This window comes from Papaver somniferum, unplaced genomic scaffold, assembly GCF_003573695.1.
Source record: "Papaver somniferum cultivar HN1 unplaced genomic scaffold, ASM357369v1 unplaced-scaffold_118, whole genome shotgun sequence".
Lineage (NCBI taxonomy): Eukaryota > Viridiplantae > Streptophyta > Magnoliopsida > Ranunculales > Papaveraceae > Papaver > Papaver somniferum.
In genome coordinates, this window is record NW_020620825.1 from 7,633,902 (window position 1) to 7,641,250 (window position 7,349).

At 37.3% G+C, this 7,349-nt stretch overlaps 1 long non-coding RNA gene across 1 annotated transcript; it reads left to right on the forward strand.

The window, feature by feature from the left end:
* Window positions 1-4,295: 4,295 nt before the first annotated feature.
* On the forward strand, window positions 4,296-6,974 carry LOC113330672. Its single transcript, XR_003350421.1, has 3 exons — window positions 4,296-5,414; window positions 5,552-5,636; window positions 6,337-6,974. It is a non-coding gene; the product is annotated as an uncharacterized LOC113330672 (long non-coding RNA).
* The last annotated feature ends 375 nt before the right edge of the window (window positions 6,975-7,349 follow it).

A 7,349-nucleotide genomic window follows, 5' to 3' on the forward strand; every position in this document is an offset into this window, starting at 1 on the left:
TTGCGGGTTGAATTGAGAAATTGAAATATAACTCTTTGATATACTTTTCCTAAGATTGAGTCTAACTGTCTAGTTGATTCTCTTGAAAGTATACTGGAGTTAGTCCATACAGATTGCTAAGCGAAATATTGGGTGGGTTGTTAGACCCCCGTTTTTTCAAACTCGAACTTCACGCATCGAGCATCGTCCTCCATAGTTATGGCTCGCTTCCTAGCCACTCGGGACTCAGCCAATATGGAAATTCTCAAGTTGTTGCTCTGACATGACAGATGAAACCAAGAAGAGATACAAAAACTCACAGTGGTTACAAGCCGACGCTGAGTAGGCTTCTCTTGAGTATTCAAGACTCGGGCTTGCTCCTCCACACTCATTTTCATAAACTCGTCCGAAGAAAAGATAGCAGCTTAAGAAGCTTCACCAATCATCATCAGAGAGACAAGAAAGATCAACATCCATAGAATGAACAATAATACTACCAGGAGCACTAAAAGGACACGAACCGTCTACAGCTTTTCCTCGCTGCAAAAAGACAGTATCATATGCTAAGCTATAAAACAAGGGAAAGGACTATATACCTTAATATTAAGACAGTATTTTCTACCTTAGCATCCTCAGCAGCTCGAATGGTCGACACCCGACGCTTACAAGTAGGAGCAACAACCCACTTGAGCTCCCGTGGCCTTTAATAAGGAAAATGACCATGCATATCGGAAAGCTCAGAAATCATGCCACCAACCTCGTCCCAAGTGTAAACCCATAGACCCTCGATTTCGAGATGACACAGAAACCACTTCGAATCGTTGGTCTTACGAAGAGTAAGATTACTGGTAGAGGAGGATCTAAGTTATAAAGAATCAAAATTCCCTTCAAAGCACGACGAGTCCTCGAAATGCCCACACCAAGGCCCTCAAACTTCTCTCCAATATGGTGACACCAATAATCCTCCACGAAGTCTTCAGGTGTATACAAATCGGACTAAGCAGGAATAAACTCGTCCTTCTCATGCTATGAAACTTTAACTTTGCCACGGCGAGCACACTCGCGGAGAATACACCAAAAATTACCAATAGGCTGAAATACATCCCTCTGAGGGGTGAGTTGAGTAAGAACCTCGTAATAAAAGGAGTTCAGCGGGCAATACAAGGGGAAACGAAGTCCCGCCTCTAGATGCCTTTCAGTGACTACGATCATGTTCGAACCATTGGATTGCAAGGCGATCTCGCGGGTCAAAGTTCCGGCTTATTTATCAGGATAAGGATAAGAAACCTCGAACCTCTACAAGCGATACTTGACTTTCAAGTTCTCTAGGTACACGGTATCATCCATCTCAGAGGATATACTGACGCTTGGAAGCTTAGAGACAAATCTCTTATCCCCAACACTGAAAAAGTTCACCGGAGAAAAATCAAACACCAGAAGCAGGAAATGATAAAAATAAGACATGAATGAAAAAATAAATCCGAAAGCCAGTAGAAGCAAACCCTAAAACAGTGACAAAACCAACAACAATGGTGACACATGCAAACATAGGAAGCAACCTTAAATAAGAAAAATAATTACCGTTTTGGTGGACGAGATGATGGACTTCTCCCAGACATGATCTGATATAGAAGGTGAAGTTAAAGAAAAACAGGAAAAGAAAAGAGGAGAAAGAACAAAAAGTTATGAAACTTTACACAAGAAGTGATGAAATGAGTATGACTCACTCTCCTAGGTATATTATATAGAGGGTAAAATCCTTCGAATGTTAATCGGCGCCTCAAGTACAGCAGGTCATAATGCATTAAGGACAATAACGTGCGGAAATTTCGGGACGTGGTGAAGGCGAAAAGATAGAACAATGGTTTTTTCCCATCGTATCCCCGGTAAGATGAAAAGAAAATGTGCAACTGTGAGGGTGAAATACTTGATTTCCGCATGTAAGCATCACATGAGGTGGTCACATGACAAGAAAGTGCGAAAGATACACCGAATAAGGACCCCAAAAGGTGATTACACTAGACCAAGATATCTACCGCTTAGCATCATGATGGACACGTGTAAGGTATAGTCAAATCACATTGACAGTCAAGTCATAAAGGAGAATAATGTATTTAATGAGAATGAGAAGAGATGTGATACAACTGTAAACGAAGGTACATCGTGTTAGAGACTCTGACGAAGGGCGATCAATGGTGCAACCCGAAGAAGGAGAAATGCGATACATCTCGAAGGGAGCAATGAAGAGCCGGTCTGAGCGTTGAAAAGGTGTACGGTATCGTCATAAACCTGGAAGCATCATATTATAGAAGTCTATTTGCCTATAGATACCCATCCATGTAGAAGGAAATAGACATGTAATCTTGAATGGGAGCACTTCAGAGACAGTTAGAAAAAGAACAAGAGAAAGAGAGAAATAGAAGTTTAAGAGATATTTGTAAAGGTAAGACCTTCAATAAATAAAATATAGTTTCTTCACCGTGGATGGAGGTCTACAAGGCCGAACCACGTTACATAGTTGTGTTCTTATTTATTTTCATGTTCTTTACATCTTGTATTTACTTTGAATATTGAATGTTTACATTTAATTACTTGTTAGATCTTCATGGGTGTGGTTTGCAGGAAATATGCAACTATACAAACTAGACTAGCTTATGCTGGGATTTGTGTAGAGATTGGTGTTGATTTTACTTACCCCTCTAGAGTTCCACTTGTAATTGATGGTAAGTTTGCAATGGATTTACCGGTTGAGTATCAATGGGAACCAACTAAATGCATTAAATGTTTGGGTTTTCGTCACTCCGATAAGAATTGTTCTAGAAACCTGAAACCAAGATGAACCCCAAAGAGAATGATTAAAAGAAACGATGTCGGGGAGAAAATTTCAGAGAAAAATGATACAACAGACTCTGAGAAATTGGCTTATATTAGTGGAGATAATAACATGGAGGTAGGTGAAATTGTGATGCTAGAGAGTGCTACTGTAGAATATGTTCATAGAACAAAGACTGGAGAAGAATTGATCCCTAATGCAGCAAAGTCAGTTGTCGTGTTATCTTCTCCAGCTACAAATATTGGAGCTAATTTTCCTACTTCAACTGTTGAGATATCTCCACCAGTAAAGGGCACAAGCAGCAGTTATCAAGATGCTTTGTTTAGAAGTCCAAAAAAGACTTCAACTTAAGGTATCATGAAGCCACCAAATTCAGTATCTCAATCTTCAAAGTCTCCATGGAAGAAATGAATAGCAAGTGGTAGTAAGATGGGGTCAGACAAGGATGCTCATCCGGGTACGAATGAAGAGAATTGTAGTGGAACAAGACCTATTCATAAACCCTTGCATTTATCTAGTGACTTTCCATAAAAATGGAAAGATTTGTCCGGCAAGGCTGCTCAACCTAAGAATGTTGCTGCTCTGATCTCTTCAGCAGCAAAGGTTTCACCAGCAAAAGGGACAATTATCAGAGGGGTTCAAGCTGATTCGACAAAAAGTCCAAAAAAGACAACAAGTTGAGATTTTGTTTCAGCTTCCGCAAGTGCAGAAATGGAGAAGAATCCTTTATAGTAGGGGTCACCACGGCTTTATACCGGACAAGAGGAAAGCTGATCCTGGCAAGCAAGGGGCAAATGAAAGAATTTCAATCTCAACAGGAGAAATCGATAGGAAATGGAAGAATGCTCTAAGTAGGAAATCTCCTTCTAAGATTGACTCTTAGGCTAAGAACTCTGCTAGGTACAATCAAACCCCTGTTAATAATTCTTTCAATGTTTTGGGTAAGGAGATTACTCAATATGTAGCAGATTATGAGGATGATTGTAAAGATTACTATGATATGTAAGATGACAAGTACTCCCAAGATACGAATTATGAAGATAAATTTGGCAAAAAAAAACAGACAAGAAGCTTACAAGGCTCAAATGGAATGGTGAAATTCCGAATAATGGAAACACTGAGAATTTGGGAAAAGGCTAAAGATCTGCGGGTAAAAAACGTAAATAATTTGTTTTTTTTTATATTATTATCGCTTGTTTGTTATGTTGGCGAGTTGGTTTCTACCACTCTTTTAATTTCTTTTTGTCTGTTTTTGGTGGAGTCTTACTCCCACATTTGGACTCGCCTAGGCGCTCTCATCTTGTTTTCACTTTTCTTTTTTTTTTCCATCTCGAATGAAATTAATCTTTCTCTTTAAAAAAAAAAATCTTACAACAACAAATGTGTTTTTGACAATCCGACGACGGTTTTGAGTCGATCTACGACTCTCATTCCTCAAAATATAGAAAAGTGAAGGAGATAGATAAATTGTGTCCCAAAATGCACCTCTCTCTTACGCTCTCATCCAACGTCCCAAGTTCAACTTCTTCATCCGTTTCACACATAAAGGGGGAGTTCATAAACTCACTCTTTACGTTTACGATAGAAAATTCAATACCCACCCTATTTCTCCATTATTGATCTTCCATTACGCTAAAAACCACATTGAATGCATTAAGATCCTCATTCTTGTTTCGAGGTTTATCTTTAGTCCATCAATTTAAGAAATCACACGGCAGAGCTTTACCTGATTCATTGCTAACTGTTTATATTTTCTTTCCCAAAATTGCAACTTTAATTATCTCTCTAATCAGTAATCTAAATTTTCTTAAACTGATATTAAGTGGGGCTTACTAATAGGTTTGTTTCAGATTGTGTGTTTGTTTTGAATTTTGATTTGGTGCTTTTATTTACATGAATTTCACTTCACAGATTGCATATCTTCTTAAACTGATAGAGAGTAGGGTTTCCTAATGGGTTTGTTTCAGATTATGGAGTTGTTTTGAATTTTGATTTGGTATTTTTATGTACACATATTGCATATGAAGCTCAGAAATCGGTTGAACCCTGAATCTGATCGTGGATCCAAGAAATGCATAGTTGTAAGATATTAATCAAGTTTCTTTTGTATGTTTAATTTTGAGAAATTAAGTAGCTTTTCTAAACATTTTATACTAGAAGGTTATGCTTTCACTCTTTATGAAGCATTAAAATGGACGTCACGAATCTATGTTTCCATTTTAGACTGTTGTTGAACTTGGTTGTTGTAATAGTTGGATTTCTTATACTGATCGTGGCTAATGCTTTCCTCCTTAACTATATACATAAGTTTTCCTCAATTGTGTGTCGCGTTGATATTGCTTTTCTCTTTAACAAATATACATACGCTTAATGTTTTTAACTCTTTATCTTTAATTTGTGGCACTGATGTATCTTCGGTTGCTTCTAAATATACTTCCCCCCCTGTTTTCTACTTTCAGTTGTTCTATAGTGTAATTGTCATATCTGTAGATATGGATTTATCATATCAAGATTGTACTTGGACATATGATGAATCTTATATCCATTGCATGGGAAAGGAATTGAAGGAACATGCGAGTTATTGAAGATCTTAGAATCAAAGGTATGCAATAAGCATTGTTTTCAAGGGGAGAACTATTTTTAGCTGAACGATGGATTGCTAAAATTTTTTGTTCTATATACAGGTTCAATTTGAGTGCGAATGTTTGATGCATTCATTGACAATTTTATTCATTTCAGATTTCAGGAGAGTAAGTTTTTGAAGTTCTTGGGGTCACTATGGTGTCCATCATCATAGATTATGGAAGCTGCAGCCGCAATAGTTGTATGCTCTTCTATAATTAATTTCTTTTTTACTGTACATCTTGATTAAATACAAAAACCCAGTTTGCATCATATAATTTATAATCTTAAATTGCAAACAATTTGGAAATGCTTATGGGTCAACGTTCGTTTACTAAGTATGCGCACATGTCATATTTCTTCAATGGATTTAACCTTATTGAGTTTGATATCCAGTAATCAATTTCTTCAACCCTAGAATTCTGCCTTTGCTTTGTTTCTTTACATTCTATTCTGGACGGATTATGATGGATTTCTTTTAGGTCTGTGCATAGATTGTTTATCGTATCTACCGTAGATTGTTTGGGTATTTTGGAGTGTCTAATTAGTTATTATCATGGTTATTGATGTATTAGAAATGATCTAGCTTGAAATTTGGGTTTACCATCTATGTGGGATACTTTGCTGTTGTAAAGTGACTAATGTCAAACTGCACATATATAAACATCTTTATCTTAATCTCTTTCAAGTCATGCGCATCACTTTATTATTTTCGCCTTCAGTTATATTGTTTCTCTAGATATTTAACTTATTTTCTAGAGTCATATGACCCTCCATAGAATTGGCTCGATCGTAGTTAATTGATGCTTGGATTTTTCCTATTGCTAACTGCTGAAGTTGTTTACCCATTCATTTTCTCTAATATCTGTTAATTCCCATTCTGATTATGTGTTCTTTTTCAGGAAACCCAAACCGTCTCCAGAAGTGAACCAAATATAACATCATCTGGAGAAAACGTCATCCACATTAACCTTGCTAGGATACCACTAACACTTGAAGACTGTTTATAGAATCTTTCCCTTCCACTGCTGCTAAAAGTTGTTGATATCAGCAACCTAAAATGACCGTTGAGCTTCATGGTCATATCACGAACTGCATACATGATCAGTATGGGAGCCATGTCATATTGTCATTCAGAAGTGTATTAAAGCATTCCGCAAAATGTTATTCACTTTGTCATTTCATCCTTCCGGGATTCACTTATGCATTCATTGTATACCAGAGAATACCTAGGGGAGCCGGAGATTTAAGATAGGGTGTAAGGTTCTCTCATCGAAGCACTGAATGATTTTGGCGGGCTATGTAAGGTGATATGCAAAAATACCATGTTCCCCATATGGTTATCTCCAGATGTGAACTACTTGTCCCAATTTGGCATCATTTTGAGAATTTTTATGTGCTTTTTGGTAGATTTAATTGCTACTGGCAGTCTTGTGTACTCAATGAAACTTTTTATCTCCATTGAGTATGTCGCATGTATGTTATCTTAATTGAGTCATGTACAATCGAGTAAGTGAAACTTTGCGTTATTTGTTTTTTATTGTAGAGTCTTCTGAAATTCTTCATTAGACAGCTCAATCCAAAGTACCACCTAATAGATAACATTGTTTATTAAAAGATGACAGAGCTCAACACCCTTTACAGACACATCTCAGTGACTATATATAGTCAGTAGACAATGACCACACAGTAAGTAACAGGTGTCATAACATGATAGGTACAGGTCATAACTAGTGACAGGTTGTGATGGATGGCAGGCTCAAAGATGACAGAGCTCAACACCCTTTACAGATACAGGTCAGAGACTATATATAGTCAGTAGACAATGACCACACAGTAAGTAACAGGTGTCATAACATGATAGGTACATGTTATAACTAGTGACAGGCTGGATGACAGGCTGTGATAGATGACA